At 43.0% G+C, this 19,783-nt stretch overlaps 1 protein-coding gene across 7 annotated transcripts in view; it reads right to left on the bottom strand.

The window, feature by feature from the left end:
* Window positions 1-19,783, bottom strand: part of LOC1272318 (Ca(2+)/calmodulin-responsive adenylate cyclase) — a 67,641-nt gene that overhangs the window by 18,565 nt on the left and 29,293 nt on the right. The window contains exon 1 of one of the 7 annotated variants that reach the window (XM_061660673.1): window positions 32-424. The exons of 5 other annotated variants lie outside the window; for them this stretch is intronic. The gene's annotated coding sequence lies outside the window, so the exon portion shown is untranslated. Of the gene's footprint in view, window positions 1-8; window positions 425-19,783 lie in introns of those variants that run through there. One more of the 7 variants, XM_061660683.1, reaches the window with a different exon arrangement.

Genomic DNA, 19,783 nt, shown 5'->3' with positions numbered 1-19,783 from the left:
TAACACACTTCAACAATAACGCTCCACACACCTCAGAACAGCTTGAGACCTGCCGGGAAATGAGACGGTCGAGTTCGACTCAACAGTACTCATTGGGTGCAATGGAAAGCGTATCCAACGTAACTACTACCTGACCCGCGCGCTTCACCCGCTCCAGAATTGCACTCTTCTAACGCATGTGTGTGTGTTTTATGCGAAACATCATTTCCTCCACATCCGGGGTTCAGGGCCTTTTCCAAGACTTTTCAAGGATCAACTCGTACACAAACACACAACGCGGGAGCTACTGAGATATTTGTTTGTTTCAATTTGTTCTCAAGTGTCGAGGGGGGGGACACGGCGATGATGATGGTTTCAAGTGTTGTTTTTCTAAGCTTTCGGTGAAGAAACGCCCACAGATGCACACTCGCACAAACACATACACGCTACGCCTCTTATCGACAGGCGTAGGACATTGGTGCCGACGAGGTCGCCGAGCAGTTTCCGGCAAGGAGAAGAACACAACGCACACCGAATATTTACTTTCGGCTAACGATGCTCTAACCACCGCCAGCAACCGCCACTGACAGGCTTGCTGGTAAGCTTGAACAGTCGTCGACGTCGAGTGTAGCAAACGCGCTGCTTTCCCGATACCGAAAAGGATCAATTAAGCACAGCTCGTACAATCCCCGCCGACAGTCTGGTGGGCAGGTAGGTTATCGCTCCGGCTTTATCCCGAGTGCCGCGTGAACACACTGCGCGGAAGGGCGCGTAAAGAGCAAGACTGGATGACGATGGCAGATCGTCCGGGGCACACCGTATCACCTACCATCATTACCATGCGTTCTTCTGTAGGGGGCTTACAACCGGTTCTGCCGGTGGAAACTCTCTCGCACTAGAGCACGGTATGTATGGGAGTGTGGGGCACAACTGGCACCGTGGAATGAATCTCTCTTATTTCAAACTTCCAAAAAATAAAGCTTTATTAACACGAATGCCTTTTGCTTCATTTAGCAAAATAGTATATACACAGGTAACATGCACATGACACTTGTAAGCACGTGTATATTATTTATTTTATTTAAAGTGAAAACACACACATGTTTTAATTAAAATGGAAACAATGCTGTTTACTAATATTCACCTCTCGTGGGATGTTTTTCAACATCTGTCACAAATATAATTCATCACAGTCGTTTAATAACATAAATCTAAAAGCTCCACAAATATGCCTCTTAACGGCAAAATTTCGCTGCTCCCGCAACGCTGCGGTAACTGTTTTGTTCGCACAGAAAAATAAAAGCAGCACTTCCAAGCAGCAGCAAATAATGAATATTTGGCACATAATTTGACGTTTTACAATAATTTTAACAAATTGCGCAACAATAAAATCACTAACCTAATGAATGCAGTATATATACTAGATGTCGCAGCCTACTATATGACGTTACAGATACGTTACAAAATTGGCCTGCTGTCATTACAAGAGATATATTTTTTTGTACAAACAGAGAGAGCTTAGTTGCGGGCCTGATAGTAATACCACCATCAACAAAAAAATAATTGTTATAATTGCTATTCTCTCATAAAGCCGTGGATTTTGTTAGTGATTCGCCTCATCCGTAGCAGCTGCCAGTTAGAGAATTACAGAGTTTTCCACGTCAGTTTCGAATGTAAACGCTGTTATTCACCACGTGCAAGATGTTAATCCACATCAATGTGATGTTTCATTTCCATCATCATAATTTTTTAATTTCTTCAGCATGATTTTCAACGCGACTCAAGCTGGATCGAGTTTGACTGTTCTTTGTGATGTGTTGAAAATCATGTGTAAAAACTGAAATTTCATTTTGAAGCAAGTACACCATTTGACAGCTGTTGAAAACATCTTGGAGGTGAATAATTATGTGCATAATTATGATTCGAAAGATTGACTTGTAAAACCCTGTATTGTATGGATGTATTGGTTTTAGCATTGCTTTGGCCCTAGAACCAATTATTATACTTCTCATACATGCATGGAAAACAATTCTTTGCTTAACGAGGTAGTTACTTGCCCGGACTAAGCTCGTTGTGCGATGGTCCGCTGCAATTAGTAACTACGATTCAACAATCAATGTTTTTTTCTGCAAGTAGAGCGTTCTATGTCAATCAACCTCAACATGACAGTCAACTGTTTAATTTACTCTTTACGTTGATGGCAGACTTTGGTAAAATTCCATTAATTCGCGTCCTTGTAATCAGCATTGCACAATACGTAAAACCAAAAACCTTATCAAAAGTCATAAATGAGTCCAATTTGCCCCGAATTGTACCACAGTATATATTACTCCATAAAAACCTGTAAACAGTCAGTAGCACAATTGTTTTATTTTTTATTTTTCGAGAAGCAGTACTGTAAAATTCTGAAGGATTTTTTTTGTACAACGGCCAAGCCGTATCATTCTATAATTAGTATTAGTGAAAGTATATTTTACACGATGTTGTCGATCTTTATCTGCAATGTACATTACATTGTATGTCTTTTAATGCAATGTAGATTGTATTGGAAATTTTAAATGCGCTGTGTGGTTACAGTTATCGAGCGGTCCCCATAGGACCCCAAGCTCCCGTACCTCTCCGGCTCTTTTTTTCCCCGTAAACAACATTTGCATACGTAATCTTCCCTTGTCCCTTTGGCTTCTACCGTGGATCTGATTTTGGGTTTTGATCACTGTCAAAGATTGGTGTGAATTCTCCAACGATCGAAATTGGAACTGCCCTCAGTTTCAGGTAATGGGGAGCGCTGGAGAGCTTAAGGCATTCCATGACGAGGGGTACTTTAGCAGGTTGTGTGCGTCGAGCAACAGGAATTAAAATATGGAAATCAATTACATCAATCGGTGGTAACGAGAGTACCTCTCCCCCTCGCCATGGTAACCACGGAGTTGGGTGGGCAAAGGCATGTTAAAAGGTAATTTCCATTTCCCCTCCCACTCCCACTTGCTGAGCCTGTTTTAAATTGCACAGCTTTGACGCAAAACTGGCACCAGACCTCCGGCTATTCTGATACTGAATCGCACCTGAAAAATCAATATTGAACGCAAACTTTGGCACTTTCAGGACCTGCGGGTGGCTGGGCCAGAGGATGGGCAGACCTCCTCCGACAGGAACACAGCACTTGCCACCCCCGACAACAAGCCAGCACATCTACTAGGGCGTATCCACACACAATAACAAAATTCCTTCTCGAAACCGAGCATGCCGGGCGCGCCACTCGTGGCACGCGTGTGCTATGTGTGTGTCTCGCCCGATCTAGAAGAAGGTTTTGACGTGTTCGGGTCAACGCTGTCATCGATCTTTGACGCAGCAGCAGCAGCAGCAGCAGCGGTAGCAACCCCGCGGCTCGATTAGCGTCATACGAGACGCGTGCGAAACTGGTTTCTTTTGCCACTGTGGGTCGGTTTTAACGAGAGCGGAGGGCCCCACCGGAAGGCGGAAGATGACGCCGTCTGACGAGGCGCGGAGACACACCACACACCACCAACAATAATCATAAAGACGGGGGATGAAGATGGAATCACTTTCAGTTTCTGTTTACGAGTTTGGTCCGGGCGTGTGTGTGTGTGTGCGTGCGCGATATGGTTGGCTTCTTTTTTCTTTCTCTCTCTCTCTCTCGCTCGCAAAAGACGCAACTTCCTAATGTCGCAACTTCTATTGGGGGAGGAAGGTTGTTATGTGTGGTATCGAAATTGGTAAATGAATGAAGACGCAGCGCACAGCGCAAACACCAATTGACATTGGACCGGTTGGTGCCGAATGCCCGTACAACAATCCACCCATCATCATTGAAGAAATGGGCATCGTTTGACATTTGACCTCGAAACATCTTCGTGCGTGCGTGTGTCACGTCTTTCCACCCGATCTCGAACCCGAGGGTAACGAAGACAATTGGTTTCGATATTGAGCGGCTCTCCAATAAAATTCGCCTGTGATTGCGACTTCCCAGACCGCATCCCACTACCAGACCCCCCCTACCCCCAGGTGTTGATGCCGTTACGGCTATTTTCGGGTGGGTCAACTTCCTTCACAGTAGGTGCAATATAATGCAAACTCCGTGTGGGGGTAATTGCTACCATGTGCTGTCCCCCAGGTGCTGCACTCTGTGCGGGGAGAACCGGCGCACGGTACTTCCAGGGCGGACATTAAGCTTAAAATGTTGAATACCGATATTTAAAAAGTAAGTAAATCCGAAAATTCCCTTATTAACAACCATAACTTTGAGAGATAAGACGATTATGTGGAGAATTGTGTCAAATTCTTATTGCAGATGTTATCGTAGACCAGCCAGCCAACAGTTATCGTTCTAAGCAGAATTCCAGACAAGAGGAAACTTCATCCACTAAGGACATGGAAAATTGGGCTACAAGAACGCTTAATCAAAATACAGTAGCACCATATTTTAAAACTCCAAAAACCATGAGCAAGTGATATTAACGAAACTTAGAGTACCCACAGTTACCGACCAACTCAATCTAATTCTGAAAAAGGCAGCTACTATGGTAATGGAATAACGATACGACATATCTTAGCAGTGTTTAAGCTACGACAAAGAAAGAAAATCGTACAAAATATGGAATAATATTGATGAAATATTAGCAAATAACGTAGAAAAAGCAAACAACGTGATGAATTGCTCAATAGTGATAAATATCTACAACAAAATTTAATGTAATTATATTTGTTAGTAATAATAGTAAAAGATTATAAAGCAAAGAGGCATCTATAGAACAAAAAGTAGAGGTGAAAGAATTGAGAATTTTGTTTACAATTAAAAGTTTATCAAAACACAAAATTACGGGATTTTTGATAACGTTATTGGCATGTTCAGCAAGTTGTTGATTTGCTCGAGCATATAGAGTCAATTATTCAGCAGCGAGATTCTAGCATATAGAGGTCAATTCAGCGAGATATTGAATTGTTCGGGAGCAGTTGAAGAGTAGCGGGAGTAGCTATGTTCTGCAGATGAAGCTAGATAAGCATTATGTCGACACATGTTATTAATATGTCGACATTTCAACAGCTTATTGGTACCTTCCTTTTGAAACTGTAAGCCATTAAGTAAGAACAGTTTTCCTTTATTGTGTAACCCCCTTTCGTTTGCAATGTATGTCTGGGAAATTAAAAATGATTAGATGAAGTTGGTTTTTATCACGAATCTCATTAATTCACACTTATTTCGGTTATACAACAATTTTGTTGTCAGCTATCAATAAATATTTTTCCCCACTATTCGTTTTGAGCTGTCGGTACACAGTGGCGCCATCTGGATACCACCAACAGCGCCAGAGCACGCTGAAAGATCATCCGAAGAGTGAAAATAGACAAACGATACATCCAAATCGAGTCAAGTGAAACCCCCATTCACCAATGTCCGCCCCATTGCGCTGAGAGGAACCACCGTGCAAGCGCGCCCTGGCGCAAACAACTCACGCGGAGCTCACTCAGATTTGTTGCTTTGTTGTGGCTGTCGGAAAATTCTACCGACCGTCCGCGCCGGGGCCCGTCGATAATGTAAGCTGACAGGCCCACCCCCGCGGCTATTCTTCGTCGCTCTAGCTCTCGTAAAGAGGCGAAGACGACCGATTTGGAAGATGGTGCACACCCAAAGTTCGCCAGCGCTTGCGAGCGGCGGCAGGTTCGTCAGCAGCGTGAAGCTGACACACCAAACCACCGCAACGGTCCGCACTGTCACGCGCAGCGCACCACCTCCTGTGGGAAAGGTTTTGGAGCAGGAATAGATTTAAAAGGACAGCGCGCGCGCCACCAACAGCGGGCGTGGGTGTTGCGTCAGCAGCTTCTCTCTCGCTGTGCCTCGGACTCTGTATTCCCCCGCTGGAATTTCAGCACATCTTCGTACGCGCACTTGCAGAAGAGCGGATAGGGGGTTATATATGCCCGGGGCCTCAGGTGCAGTAGTCGTGGACTATATATGCAATGCAATTAACCGAAACGGTGCACACACACACACACCTGTTCTGTGTGGACATCCGCTGACGTGGAAAAGGAGCGGCGTAAAATACCCACCACACCTCCTCTACTTCCGTCTATTTCCTCAAGAAACGAAATGGCCTCAGTGCTTGAACCTCGAAACAGGTGTGATTGGAATGGCGGAACTCGAAATCAGCCGTCCATGAGATATCGTTCATAAAAATAGCCAGGCCGGAAAAGAGCGTCAACAAGCCTGAGCTGGGGTGATTGCACAGTGGAATTTCGTTAAACTTCGGATGATTTTACACTACATGAGGAAGACGACAACATCAGGAACAACGCCATGGAATGATTCAAAACCCGATGGCGTGTTGGCCTGATTTTCGGGGACATCTTCTCGGTCTGTGCGTCCGAGACTGTTTCGAAATTATCAACCAAGCGCGCAGGGCGCGTTGTAATACAGCGGACCCGGACCCGCATTATTAATTAACACTTTAGCGCCCCAAAGGGAAAGGAGATTCAGCGTTAACAGCGTTGGAAACCCTTCGTGCAGTGACAATTGTCAATAAGTGTCGCGTCATTCAGATACTACACGGATCTTCCGACCAGGGGAGAGCGGGTGCGATATGTAATACCAAACCTCCCCCTCCCCTGCTGTTGCGATCTACGCACGATCTAGTGCGCACGACACCCAAGAGCGGCGAGTCGGGTTGAATGTTAATTGAGTGTTTTTTTTCTTCTCGCAAATGAAAGCCGAGGCACAGCAAAAGACATAAAAAATACACACGCATCTAATCCCGCATCTGCTGTTAACTGTCTCCTCCCATGGCACTATCTTTGAATTGGATGGGGATTTTCGTTGAGCATTTTCTAGAAATCTTGAGACACTTAATTCCCCGGCGCTGCTTCTTCGCCGAACGGGCGTTTTGGAGTTGGTTTAGAGTTTCCCGCCCCGTTAAAATCGATACAATTTGTGGGCACAGTCCCCACACAGCCAGGACACGACACATCGCCGCACTGGACGGAACCACAGACGAAAATAGCTCCACTGCACACGCACACGCACGTCAAAGTACTGCACCATGCAGAAAAGATGCGAAAATGCGGCGCCATAGTTACGTGAAGTTAAGGTCCCTCAACAGCAGGGGATAGAGTCCACCTGAACAGGCTGAAGAAACATTGGAGCAGCGGGCGCACTCTTGTTTGTTTTGTACAGCTCTTATCCAACCTTCAGAATCTATATATTTCCCTAACCTGACCCCGCAGGCTAGCAAACAAATTCGTGATCGGTCGCGATTGAGCGAGGAGGTCACGTCAGGTATTGCGTGAGCTGCATTTGCCTTGGGGGATGAGAGCTGGGGGGGGGGGGGGGGGGAGCAATCCTAACAGAAATTGAGTGATTCTTGGCTCGCCGGCGGCAGCACAGCCCCTAGAGAAGACGCCGCACACACGCGGTTCTCGGACACGGAATCGATCGAACAGATTCGGACGGGATTGACGGACAGCGGTGTCTCGAACATACAGAGACATCGCTGGCAAGACACGCATTCCAACAACGCACGGCAGAGAAGGTTTTTCGGTGATCGCAACAACCACATAACCGTTGTGTCCCGTTGTCTGTTTTAAAGCTGGGGACTTGGTCTCATTGGCCGGGGGGTGGTGGGAGGGTAGAGAAAAATATCCAAACTTCACCCAAAAGAGGCCCCCGGACACCCCGCCCGCACACCCTCTCTCCAGCTGAGTGTCTGTGTTTGTGCATTGCCCCCAATATCTGGGGACGTCTAGGGGCGGGAGTTATAGGGAGGACAAACAAAGCCGACGCGACCTATCCGAGTCGCGCGCTCTGCCGAGTGGTGATATATTTGGATTCGATGTGCGTCTCTCCTTCACGTTGTTGTTGCTGTTGTTGATGTGTGTGTGTGTGTGCGTGGACGGAGGGCATCGAAGGAAGAAAAAAAAGCAACTCAAAATTGTGTGTGTGTATATAAATATATGAGACCATTAGTATGCGAGGCAACACCCCAAAACACCAACCGCCGCCACCGCCAGCACACATCAACCCAAAGTCTTTGGACCGACCTCCCTCGGCGTCTTGACGCTGCTGCACACACAGACCCGGTGTACAGTGTTACTTCGTTAGTTAACATCCTTAATATTACGCGCTCAAGTCCCAGTGGCCGGGACTCCCACCCTAATGATGACTGGCCAGTGGGGAGGTGGAAGGGGCCTTAATGGACAATATGCCCGGTTTTATTCATAATTATTCTTCAACGTGGTCTCTCTCTCTCTCTCTCTCTCTCTCTTGCGAAGGGTTTGGGATGGAGTACGGATGGAAGTTTGGAAGTGGAGGAGGTACACACTGTTCGATGCGTTGCCATGCCGAATGGATGGAGCGAGCTGACAACCCCCGCTCAACCGACCGTTAAACCCGGGCCAAGATATTAATCCGAAACAAAACCAAGTAACGTTCCCGCGCACCAACCCGCGACCCATTAATTGCATCACAACTGCAGAGAATATGGGCGCGCTCTGCTGCGCGCTGGTTGTTGTTGTTCTCGTCATTTCATCCGCAAATTTATGGATCAACCTAAAACTGCCACTGCAGAAGTGTTTTCTTGTTGCTTCAAATTCGTTGCGGAGTTCACGCACGATTTTCGCACGCGATTTATTGCAATGCACACACCGCCCCGCGATGTGTGTCGCCGTTTCGTATCTTTCTGCGTTTGTTAATGTCATTTTTTGTCTTGTTTTGTTGAGCAGAATTTTCACACAAGTGGACACACCGGACGCCCACACTGATAAATAAGCGCACTTGAAAGTTTGCTACCACCAAGCTCCCTCCCCTGCTGTTCCCATTTCAGCGCGATAAGCAAAACTGAACGGGAGGACTGGACGGCCGCTCAAGAGGAGTCCGTAAATCTAGTGCATCTAGAAGAGCCCCGGGAGCGACTTACAGCAACGATTGAAACCACACTCGAGCAGAATGGATAAGCAAAAACCGGGAACAGTGGGGCAAACACAAATTATGAAATGGCACACGTCTCAAGGATAGGATGCCGCATCGACCGTTCGAACCTAACGAATTCGCGATGATCGCCGCCGCCGTAGTTTTGGGAGCGCTGGCGTTATTGGTGTTTTGCTCGAGAACGACAAGCTTTCCATCCAGCACCATTTCCACCCCTTCCCTTGCATTTTTGTCCTTCGCCTCTCATTCAGGATGCTCCCTTTGGGACCTAAAAAGGTGTCAAAACCCGAGACCCACCGAAGGCACCAGCAGTGTTTGTTTGGCCCAGTGTAAATACACTTTTTGCCTCAATATTCTCTTTTTTGTCTCCAGGATGGTCGTTGTTTTTTTTCTCAACATTTTCCTTACGCTTTCCCAAAAACAACAACTGTGTGCTTTTCACTCTGCTGCTGCTGCTCTTTCTATTTCCTTCCTTTGTCATTTTCACTCTTGAATGGCGATTCTGTGTGCGTCAGAGCACAAATGGTTGGCGACTCGAAAATTGAGAAAAACATCTCCCACACTCCCCCACCGACACACAACTAGCATGGACGAAAGCCAGCCGGACAGCGCTCTTCCCGCTGTGGCATTGCTTCTAGTGGTGTGCTCTCTAGAGCGCACTCACGAATTCGATCCGGCTCCGGCAAAATCGGAATCATTAGCTCTGCCAGGAATCGAAATCTTCTGGAGCCGTCCGGAGTCATCTGGAGTCATTTGGAGTCATCTGGAGTAATTTGGAGTCAACCGGAGTCATCAACCAAACGACTCCATTCGTACGACTCCATCCAGACGACTCCATCCGGACGACTCCAGACGACTCCAGACGACTCCAGAAGACTCCGGTAGACACCGGACGACTCCGGACTACTCTGTACGATTCGGAACGACTTCAGATAACTCCGACCAACTTCGACTCCGGACTACTCCGGATGATTACGTACGACTTCCGACGACTTCCGACGACTCCAGATGATCCAAAACTCCAGATGACTCCAAACTCCTCCAGATGACTTCGGACGATTCTGGATGACTCTGGACGACTCTGGACGACTCTAGATGACTCCGGACGACTCCGGACGACTTCTCACGATTCCAAAAGGCTCCGTATAATGCTGGGCTCCGGATCTACCTTGCAGATCCGGTTCCAACATGTTCGGCGTCGGATCGTAGTCGGCACCGGATTTTTGCCAACTTTACCCATCACTAATTGCTTCGAGTCTCACTCCCCAACAACAAACTTCAGACCGATATATCTCGAGCTCCCCCAAGTGAAAGAACTTAAGCCCCGATAAGTCTTCTCACGACCACACCCCACGCACACGACTCCTCTCCCTTGCACCAAACCGAAGAGGAAGCTTTTCCCAAATCACGCTGGAGCGGTGTATTATTTTCTTTTAGCCGTCCGCGATTGAGTTGGACTTTTGGAGGTCCTTATCGAAACTTTTTCATCCCTTTTTTATTACATTATTTTCTCTCTCTTTCTCTCTCTCTCTCTCTCTTTCTCTTTCTCTCTTTCTCTCTTTATTTCTCTCTCTCTCTCTCTTTCTCTCTCTCTTTCTCTCTCTCTTTCTCTCTCTCTTTCTCTCTCTCTTTCTCTCTCTCTCTTTCTCTCTCTCTCTTGCTCTCTCTCTCTTCTCTCTCTCTCTTCTCTCTCTCTCTTCTCTCTCTCTCTCTCTCTTTCTCTCTCTCTCTCTTTCTCTCTCTCTCTCTTTCTCTCTCTCTCTCTCTCTCTCTCTCTGTCTCACACTGTTTCTCACAAAGCAGTAGCACAAAAACCGCAAAAGCGAGGGCACAGACCACAAACCGGCAAAGCACGAGTGAGCGCGCGAAGGGGCCTGCGGTGGGAAGGAACCGGAGGAAGGGAAGGTCGAGCCACTCGTCAACGTCAAAACCTTCGTGCGCCAATCGACGTGCCGCGATCAACCTTCCACCCACGTAGAGCGGCGCAGTAGCAGCAACAGCCGCCACACACACACAATCGGGTCCCTCTCCTCTGTTAACACTATTTACAGTTGATCATATTATTGCAACCCTCCCCCCGGGGTGCAGCGACAGTGGAAGCAGCAGAGGGGGTGTAACGGGAGCACGATGATGTCAAGGGAATGCACTCAATCCGCCGTTGGGATTCGTCACCGTCACCCACCGTCAACCGATAAGCTAATGAGACACACGCACCCCATCCTATCGCTCTCTCTCTCTCTCTGTGTCTCTCTATCTCGCAACGGAAGCTAATTAATACATTACACATTACATAAGCAGTCGGTTCTCCGCTCGCGTTTCTGCCATATCTCGCTGCTAACAAACGTTTCGCCAGTTTGGTGCGATTGGACATCAGCGTTTTTGTTTTGTTTTCGTAGTTCCTTTGCAGGGCTTCTCTCCCTGAGTTCGCTCTACGCCGGATCCTTTGCAACCCGACCCAAACGTACCACATTCGAGCATGGACTGGACGTTAAAATGGGAGATTTTTGCGACGCAAAGACAGTGCGATGTAATAAAAAAAAAAACAAAGTTGCTGTCTTTCCCGCTCCAGCCCCAGCACAGCACAATGATTGATGAGCTGATCGCAATCATAAAAACAAACAAAAACACACACACAAACAAGATCGTTCTGTGTTTTAAAATGCACAAGCTTGCCTAATTTGCTCGTTATTTTTGTAACACGCTGCTTCTCTTCATCGCGGTTCAGGCAACGCGAGCAGCAAATGTCAAACGTGATGTGTGTGCTGAGGAGCCGATACAACTGGCGAGGGTCGTCTCATAGGCTAGGCAAAACCAACAAAATATCCATAAAACGATACTCGGATGCTCGTTCGGGTGGTTTAAAAAAGAAACACAAGATGATTCGAATAAATATTTCTCCATCGCATAAATCTCCGCCGCTTACGCAGCATACAGGTGTAATCACACACACACACACACACACACACACACACACACACACACACACACACACACACACACACACACACACACACACACACACACACACACACACACACACACACACACACACACACACACACACACACACACACACACACACACACACACACACACACACACACACACACACACACACACACACACACACACACACACACACACACACACACACACACACACACACACACACACACACACACACACACACACACACACACACACACACACACACACACACACACACACACACACACACACACACACACACACACACACACACACACACACACACACACACACACACACACACACACACACACACACACACACACACACACACACAGACACACGAACGAGGGCACATAAAATTTAGCAAAAGTCGCTCTTTTTGCCGTCTTTCAACACCCCCGAGAATCTCGCTCTTCCTCGCTGCCCCTGACGCACCGTTGTCATTCGGCGAAAGAGACGACGGCGAATGACGCAACCTGGGTCGCCACCGCGTTCTAACGAACAGTTTTGGGTTTTTTTTAACTTTTTCAACCAAACTTCTGAGGGAGCAGGGGAGGAAAAAAGTATTGGGACGACACTCAACCGCCTTTCCAAAAAAAAAACTTTGCGCAAGCAACATCGAAAAGCAAAAATGCGAGCAAAACCCGGTTCATCCCGGCATTCGGCACTCGGTTTGACTAGCAATGCCAGCCTGGAAGAAGGAAGGATTCGCTTTTCGGGTGGGAAAAAAACGAGAGCAGTGGCGGAGGGGAAGAGCATGTTAAAATTTTCCAACATTTTCTTACACTTGAAATGATGATCATCACCTGAAGGCCGCATGCAAACTGCGACGGGGTGGGCACACTCCCGCAATGGATGATGGATGGATTTGATTTTACGAGCGCAGGCGGATTTTGCGAGAGCAAACGAAAATTGTGCATTTACATTTCCTGCGGCTTTGGGAGCGGCAAGAAGTAGCTGGCGCACGGGATATGTGTTGCGAAAGAAAAATTTAATTTTCCGTCTGCGGTACTTGTGTTTAGAGGAAGGAAAACCCCCGCCCCCGGATGCTGTCGGAGCAAATCGTAAAAGTGCAGGAACTTTCACTTAACGACGCGTTTATAGCGGGCGACCTGCACTGCTGAGTGTTTCGAGGGCGGCTTGGCTACGGGGTTGAATTTGATTTAGAAGTTTTCATTACCATTTTTATCTCTTCAAATGGTGTGTGCGGAATGTGCAGTGTGCCGTCGCGTAGCCGCCATCATGCACAAGTTTGGTCGTGCGATTTATGCTAGAATGCGTTTATGCATCGCCGCCGGAAACGACGGTATTGGCAATAAAAGTGTTGTGCGCCACAGTCTAAAGCCGAACACTTTCTTTGCTGCATTTCCTATTAGAAAGCCCTACGCCGGAAGCGCTAATAAGATTTTATGGTTCTTGTTGGCGATGGAATTTGCATGACAGCTACGCGCGCAATCCGATCGGATCAAATGCGTCAATCTCCAAAACTAGATATTTTTTAATATTATTAGGCGCACGTGCTGACCACATGTATTCCCGGGCGTGTGCGATATTTAATGGCGTATAGCGAAGCTTTCCACTTGAATGATAGCATGATTTTATTGGGTCACAAACACACTTAAAACGCTCATTTCTTACGCTTTGAGGGATTACAACTGCATTTATGCAAAATGAGAGAATGGTAGAGGAGACGTCCGATAATATTAAGTTAAATCGTAGCCTTTTACTTTTCATCAGACCGACCCGACACATTTCAACTCCGGTTTGGAGCTAGACATATGAAAATTAAAAGGGTTTAAATTTAAGATTTAAATAGCAGACTAAAACGGCTGCCAGAGTCCTCGATTTCAACAGACAGCTCTCCTCTCTCAAGAAGTTTCATTTATTATCATTATTATTCAATGGTTAATCTTGCACGGGCCATACGGCCTGATCAAGATAGATTTACTGTCAGGGGGATGTACCCAATCGGGTATTTTAAATGTTGAGTATTTACCGGGTACGAACTGGTGTTTCACGAGTAATTGAGATTTTGCAATTATAGTATTGAAATAAACATTGACATCGGAAAACAATTTAGAAATTGCTCTCGATATTTGCCAATGATACATATATTCACAGAGTTTTTTGGGGGTTTTGGTTTGTAAAATAACATTTCCATTATGTTATTTCTTCAAAACTACAATTATGTTTACGATAGCCCGGAGTAAGTTTTAAAAAAACATTACTGGGGATCTTTATTTGCGAACTGCTAAACTAAGACTAAAGCTAACTTCTGGATTCGGTACTATTTAGCTAGGCTGGTGTTTTCGGTGCTGCCAGGTTTGCCGGTCACGTTGTCGTCCACGTTTATGATGATCATGTTGCCTCGATCCGTCTGAACATACGACACCACACCTGGTCGTGGGAACCTGCTTCCAGTGGAGTTCCCGTTGGAACTTGACTCCGCGCGTGGAGTAACATCGATGGCTCGCTTGCGACCGTTTTCTTACTCAGCACCTGTATCATAGCGCGTAGCGCATGTGTACATAACTCCTCCCTCCTTAAACGTCGAGCGTCCTCGATCGACTTACCGACGTTTGCAGTGGGATGATGTTGTGAATAGCTTCGGTAGACATTTTCTTCTCTGCATGTTTGGTTTTGTGTTTGTAGATGCAAAATGCAGTTATAAGAAAGCCTGTTAGAACAACAATTAATATCCCTCCTGCAATTGTATGCGTGCGTAAGCGGAGTGTTATTGTATGGAGTTGATGTATGTTACTAATATGCATTGTGTGCAGATCTTGTATACTTGGCTTGTTAAGAGTTATTTCTGTTTTGCTGCCAGTTAAGGGTATGAAGTAGTCTTCTTGGTCTAGCACATCAATATGCGCAGTAAATGTGCTATTTAAGATTTTTACGGTGCAATTGCCGGTTTCAATTAGTGTGGGTACTGCTATTATTTGGCTGTTTGAGCATGAATCAATGACTGGCACTCCAAGGGTGGTATCGATTAGAATGACTCCTGGTTTCATTTCTCGTATTATCGTATGCTCGGAGCTCGTGGTGGTGGTACATTTAGATGGATGATTTCTGATGATATTTGAGATACACTTGTCGTTTAGCGGTTGTGGGTTGTTGCAAATCGTGCACTCCTCGTTAACATTGAAAATGGTGTTTTTATGTTTGGCTACAAATTTTACATCCGTCTCTACTCGGGTGTTGTTTACGTTTAGAGTTTCTATTCGTAAGAGGTCATAATCTTTTCGCTCTACTATCGGTATTTTTACTACTAGAAATATTTTTTTTACCTATTGCTGTAACTATGCATGAAACATATTGTGAAATTTCCTCTTTAAAGTTCAGAAATATTTTCTGATCTTTTAATGTTTGCCATATATATTCCGTTTCGTTTGACGATAGAATATTTTTGTTTATTATGTTAGAACGAGCAAAGCTAATCTGTTCTTCTATGTCTTCTAGCAGTTGTACAATGTTATCAATGTTCAGGATAAGATTTACTTGTTCTATTTCAGTTTTTACGACTTTTATCTGATTATTCATTTGATTTTCGATTTTTTTTAGAGTTTGTGTAATTTTGTTCACTGATTTTTCTATTTCGGAATTAATTCTAACTTGAGCGTTAATGTTGGATATGATTTTGTTTTCTGAATGTTCTAAATGTTCTAGGTTGCTGTTAATTATGTTCAAATCTTCTTGATCTGGATTTCCTGCGATTATTTTTATAATTGTTCCTAAACCATTTATTATGCCTCTCTTTTGTTTTCTAGGTCTTATATTTCCTAATTTCTTATAAGCTGATAGGATTTTATAGTCTAAGGTGTCCTTAAGATGATTGGTTAGGCTAATATTATTGGCTAAATTCTGAATATAGTTAAGGTTAGTTTCTATTTTTTCCAGATTTATTGTATGTATTACTCTATGATATCCAATTTTTATTTTGGCCGTTCCTATTTTTATTGCGACTATTCTATCTTCTCTAGGAATTTCTCTGTAAATTGTTGCTGTTATAAGTTTTGAATTAATCCAAACTATTATGAGGAAAAGAATCATTCCAAATTTCATTTTTAGTTTTTATAATATTCAGCTGTGATTTCTGTAAGGATGAGAAAGAATTTAAATGGTATGTTAGGTTTTTCGTTTCCTTTTCAATTTTGATTTATGAATTTTTCTTCCATTTCGGTCTAAAATATTTGTACCTAGGTTATCGAAAACTTTCGTTTCACGATACCTTTCTTCGTGTTTTAAATTATTTCTTTTCCTTTCGAAGATCGTGTCATTGTCTTTGAATAGTTCTGGTTCTTCTCGTGTTTTGTTTAATTTTTCTATGTATTTGGATTTTTTTTCTTTTTGTTTTGTGGCATACACTCTATAAAGCTCCTCTTTTTGTTTAATTCTTTCTTGAAGGTCCTCAGGGATAGGATCTTCGTTTTTGAAGCCGAAAAATAGTTCTTTAGGGGATATGTTTGTTTGAGAGTGTATAGAATCATTGTAAATTGAGACTGCCAAATTAATTTTTGAAGTAGTTGATAGATTTTTTGTAGAATCTCGTAGTGAGATTATGTTGTGCAATTCTCTTATTGTTCTATGGACAATTTCAATTGTTCCATTTGAAGAGGATTGACCAACACTTGTATAATGGAATTCTACATTATTTTCTTCAAGAAATTGTTTGATTGTGGTGGATTTAAACGAACATTCTTGGTCCATCACAAGCAAACAAGGTCTTCCAACGTTAGCGAAGAATTGAGTTAGTGCTTTTAGTATATGTATAGCGTTTCTTGATTGTAAAGGAATCGCCATGGTTAGTCTTGAGAACTTATCGCAAAGGGTTAGAAAATGTTTATCACTAATTATAAAGATGTCCATATGAACGATTTCCAAAGGTTTTTTAGGAGTGGCAGTAATTTGATATTTTTGTTTATATGGGCGTCTTTCATATTTAGCTTTTTGACATATTTTGCAAATGTTAATAAATTTAGTAATTTTAGTTTTCATGTTTGGAAAATAATATTTTCTAGCAATATGTAGTTTGGTCTCAATAATTCCTCTATGGTTTGCATTATGTTGTCGTTCAATAATCAAATCCTGGTCAATTTCATCAGTTACATCTTCTAAAATTGTTTTTGTCCAAAATAGTTTGATCGATTTTGCGCGAGAGAAATAGTTTTTGTAGATAATTTGTAAGTTTTGTAAGATTTTTTCGCTGCAACAAATGCCAGTAACACATTTGGGAGATGCATATTCTTTGATTATGTTGATCAACATAGCTGGTCCAAAAAGGGGTGTTTTTATTGTTATTCTATGATAATTTCCGAAAAGTGTAATTGCTTCTCGAGAATCATTATTATTTTCTTCTAGTATTATTTGATTTCTAAATTCATTTAGTGGTTTTTCAGTTGCTGGGATGAATTCGTCATCATTAGTATCTGCTGAGTGTTGCGTCATAGTGTCAGTATTGTTAGAGGCAGTATTTGCATTTAATTCGGGTGTTAAAGCAGGGTTTTCCGTTATGCGGGATAGTGCATCTGCATTTCCATTAAGAGTACCTTTTTTATACTTAATTTCAAATTCGAATTCTTCCAAGGCCAGTTTCCAATGAAGAAGTCTTCTATTTAAATCATTTTTCTGTCTTAGCCAAACAAGAGGTTTGTGGTCAGTTCTTATTTCAAAAACTGTTCCGAAAATGTACGGTCGGAAATGCTTGGTTGCCCAAACAATGGCGAGTAGCTCTTTTTCGGTAGCTGAATAGTTGCACTCTGTTTCGTTAAGCGTTCTAGAAGCGTAAGCGATTGGGTGTTCCTTACCATCTTCGAATTTTTGTGAAAGTACAGCGCCAAGGGCGAAGTCACTTGCGTCTGTTTCTAAAATGAATTTTCTGCTAAAATCAGGATATTTTAAAATTGGATCAGTAGTGAGCATTTGTTTACAATCGTTGAAACAATTTATAAATTCGTCATTATGTGTTATTTTAGAACCTTTCTTAAGACATTTTGTGAGAGGTTTGGTCAGTTTTGAAAAATCTTTTATGAATTTTCTGTAATAACCAAGGATTCCTAAGAAGCCTTTAATGTGGGTTGTTGTTTTTGGTATGGGCCAATGCAATATTTTTTCTATTTTGTTTGGATTGGGTTTGATGCCATCTTGAGTTACGATGTGTCCTAAGAATTCACACTCTTTTCTTAAAAATTCACATTTGTCTAATTGAACCTTTAAATTTGATTCAATTAATTTTTTCAACACTTTATTCAAATTGTCCAAATGTTGTTGGAGTGATTTACCAAAAATAATAATATCATCTAGATATACGAGACAGTTTCTTCCTACAAGGTCACCTAAAATATTATTCATGGCTCGTTGAAAAGTAGCAGGTGCGTTTTTCAAGCCAAAGGGCATTCGTATAAACTCGAAGTGTCCTTTTTCTGTGCTAAAAGCTGTTTTTGGTCTATCCTTTTTATCAACTTCAATTTGATGAAAGCCGGATTTTAAATCAAGTGTAGTGAAGTACATGCTTCTACCTAACTTGTCCAAAATTTCTTCTATATTGGGAATAGGGTATCGATCATCGATCGTTTTTTCATTCAATTTTCTATAGTCAACCACGATGCGCCATTTCTCCTTTCCACTTGCATCTGATTTTTTTGGGACTATCCAGATTGGGGATGTCCATGGGGATATAGAATGTTGGATAATACCGTCAGCAATCATTTCTTCGATTTGCCTATTCACTTCTGCTTTATGAATATTGGGGTATCTATAAGTTTTTGTGTGAATGGGTATATCGTCTTTAGTTTTTATTCGATGTCTAATAGCGGTGGTGCATGAATGTTTTTCTTTTTCTTGATGGATGATGCCTAGATTTTGTTTAAGAATTTCGAAAAGTTTATGTTTTTCTTCTTTGTTTAAATGATCGGTGCGAATTAAATTTTCGAGATTTGCTATGTAATTTTGCGGATGATCATTATATGGGTGTGTGCTCATGTGATTTATTTCGATCATTTTGTCTAATTCATATGTTTTTGCTGGTTTAGTCCAATGAAATGTTAATGTGTCGCCGTAATTCCTGGCAAGAACTTTAGCATATCCTTGTTTTGCTTTATAAACGCCTGAAGGAATTATTGTATCTTTTATTTGAATGTCTTTTGGAAGAAAAATGTTTCCTTTTGTTTGAGAAACAGGAAGCTTTATAATTTGAGAATTATTAGCATTTAAGGTAATTGAAGGGGGTTCTAATGTTCTTATTTCTAAGTCGATTGTACGATCGGGTAGAATAAGTTTATGATTTTTTGTATCAATTAGTGTTTCCATATCGGAGAGTGATTCGTATCCGAGTATTCCGTCAAAATAATTATGACATTTGAAAAGGTAAAATTTTAATTTTTTATCTAGAATGGTTATGAATGTGCATTCTTGTGATTTGAACTTACCATTTTTATTTTTTATGGTGATTGTTTCGCATTTCACTCTTTGAGTTAGTGGAACTAATTCTGGATTTAAAAAGTTATTGTTCGCTCCGCTGTCTACTAAAAGTTTGATGTTTGAACCATTTAATTTTGTTGCGTAAAAGGGTAGTCCGTTAATTCCGTTTAACTCGGTGGGTTTAAGTTTGCAGTAATTTGAAAATTTACATCTTCTTCATTATCGGTTTCTTCGTCTGAATCGGATTCTTCTGATATTGTTTTTCCGTCATCTTCTTCGGCTGTATGCGAGAAAATTTTGTTTCTCATATTGGACCGTAAGGATTGATCGACATCCATGGGAACAATTTTTGTACGATCTGAAGATGGTTTCATGTTATTGAATGGTCTATTTTCAAGGTGTTTAGGTTGTGAAAATTTATTATCCCTTTTTACATTTTTGTCGACACTAGGATGTTTT

This window comes from Anopheles gambiae, chromosome X, assembly GCF_943734735.2.
Source record: "Anopheles gambiae chromosome X, idAnoGambNW_F1_1, whole genome shotgun sequence".
Taxonomy (NCBI): domain Eukaryota; kingdom Metazoa; phylum Arthropoda; class Insecta; order Diptera; family Culicidae; genus Anopheles; species Anopheles gambiae.
The sequence above is the reverse complement of the archived record's forward strand: the minus strand, read 5'-3'. Positions and strand labels throughout refer to the sequence as shown.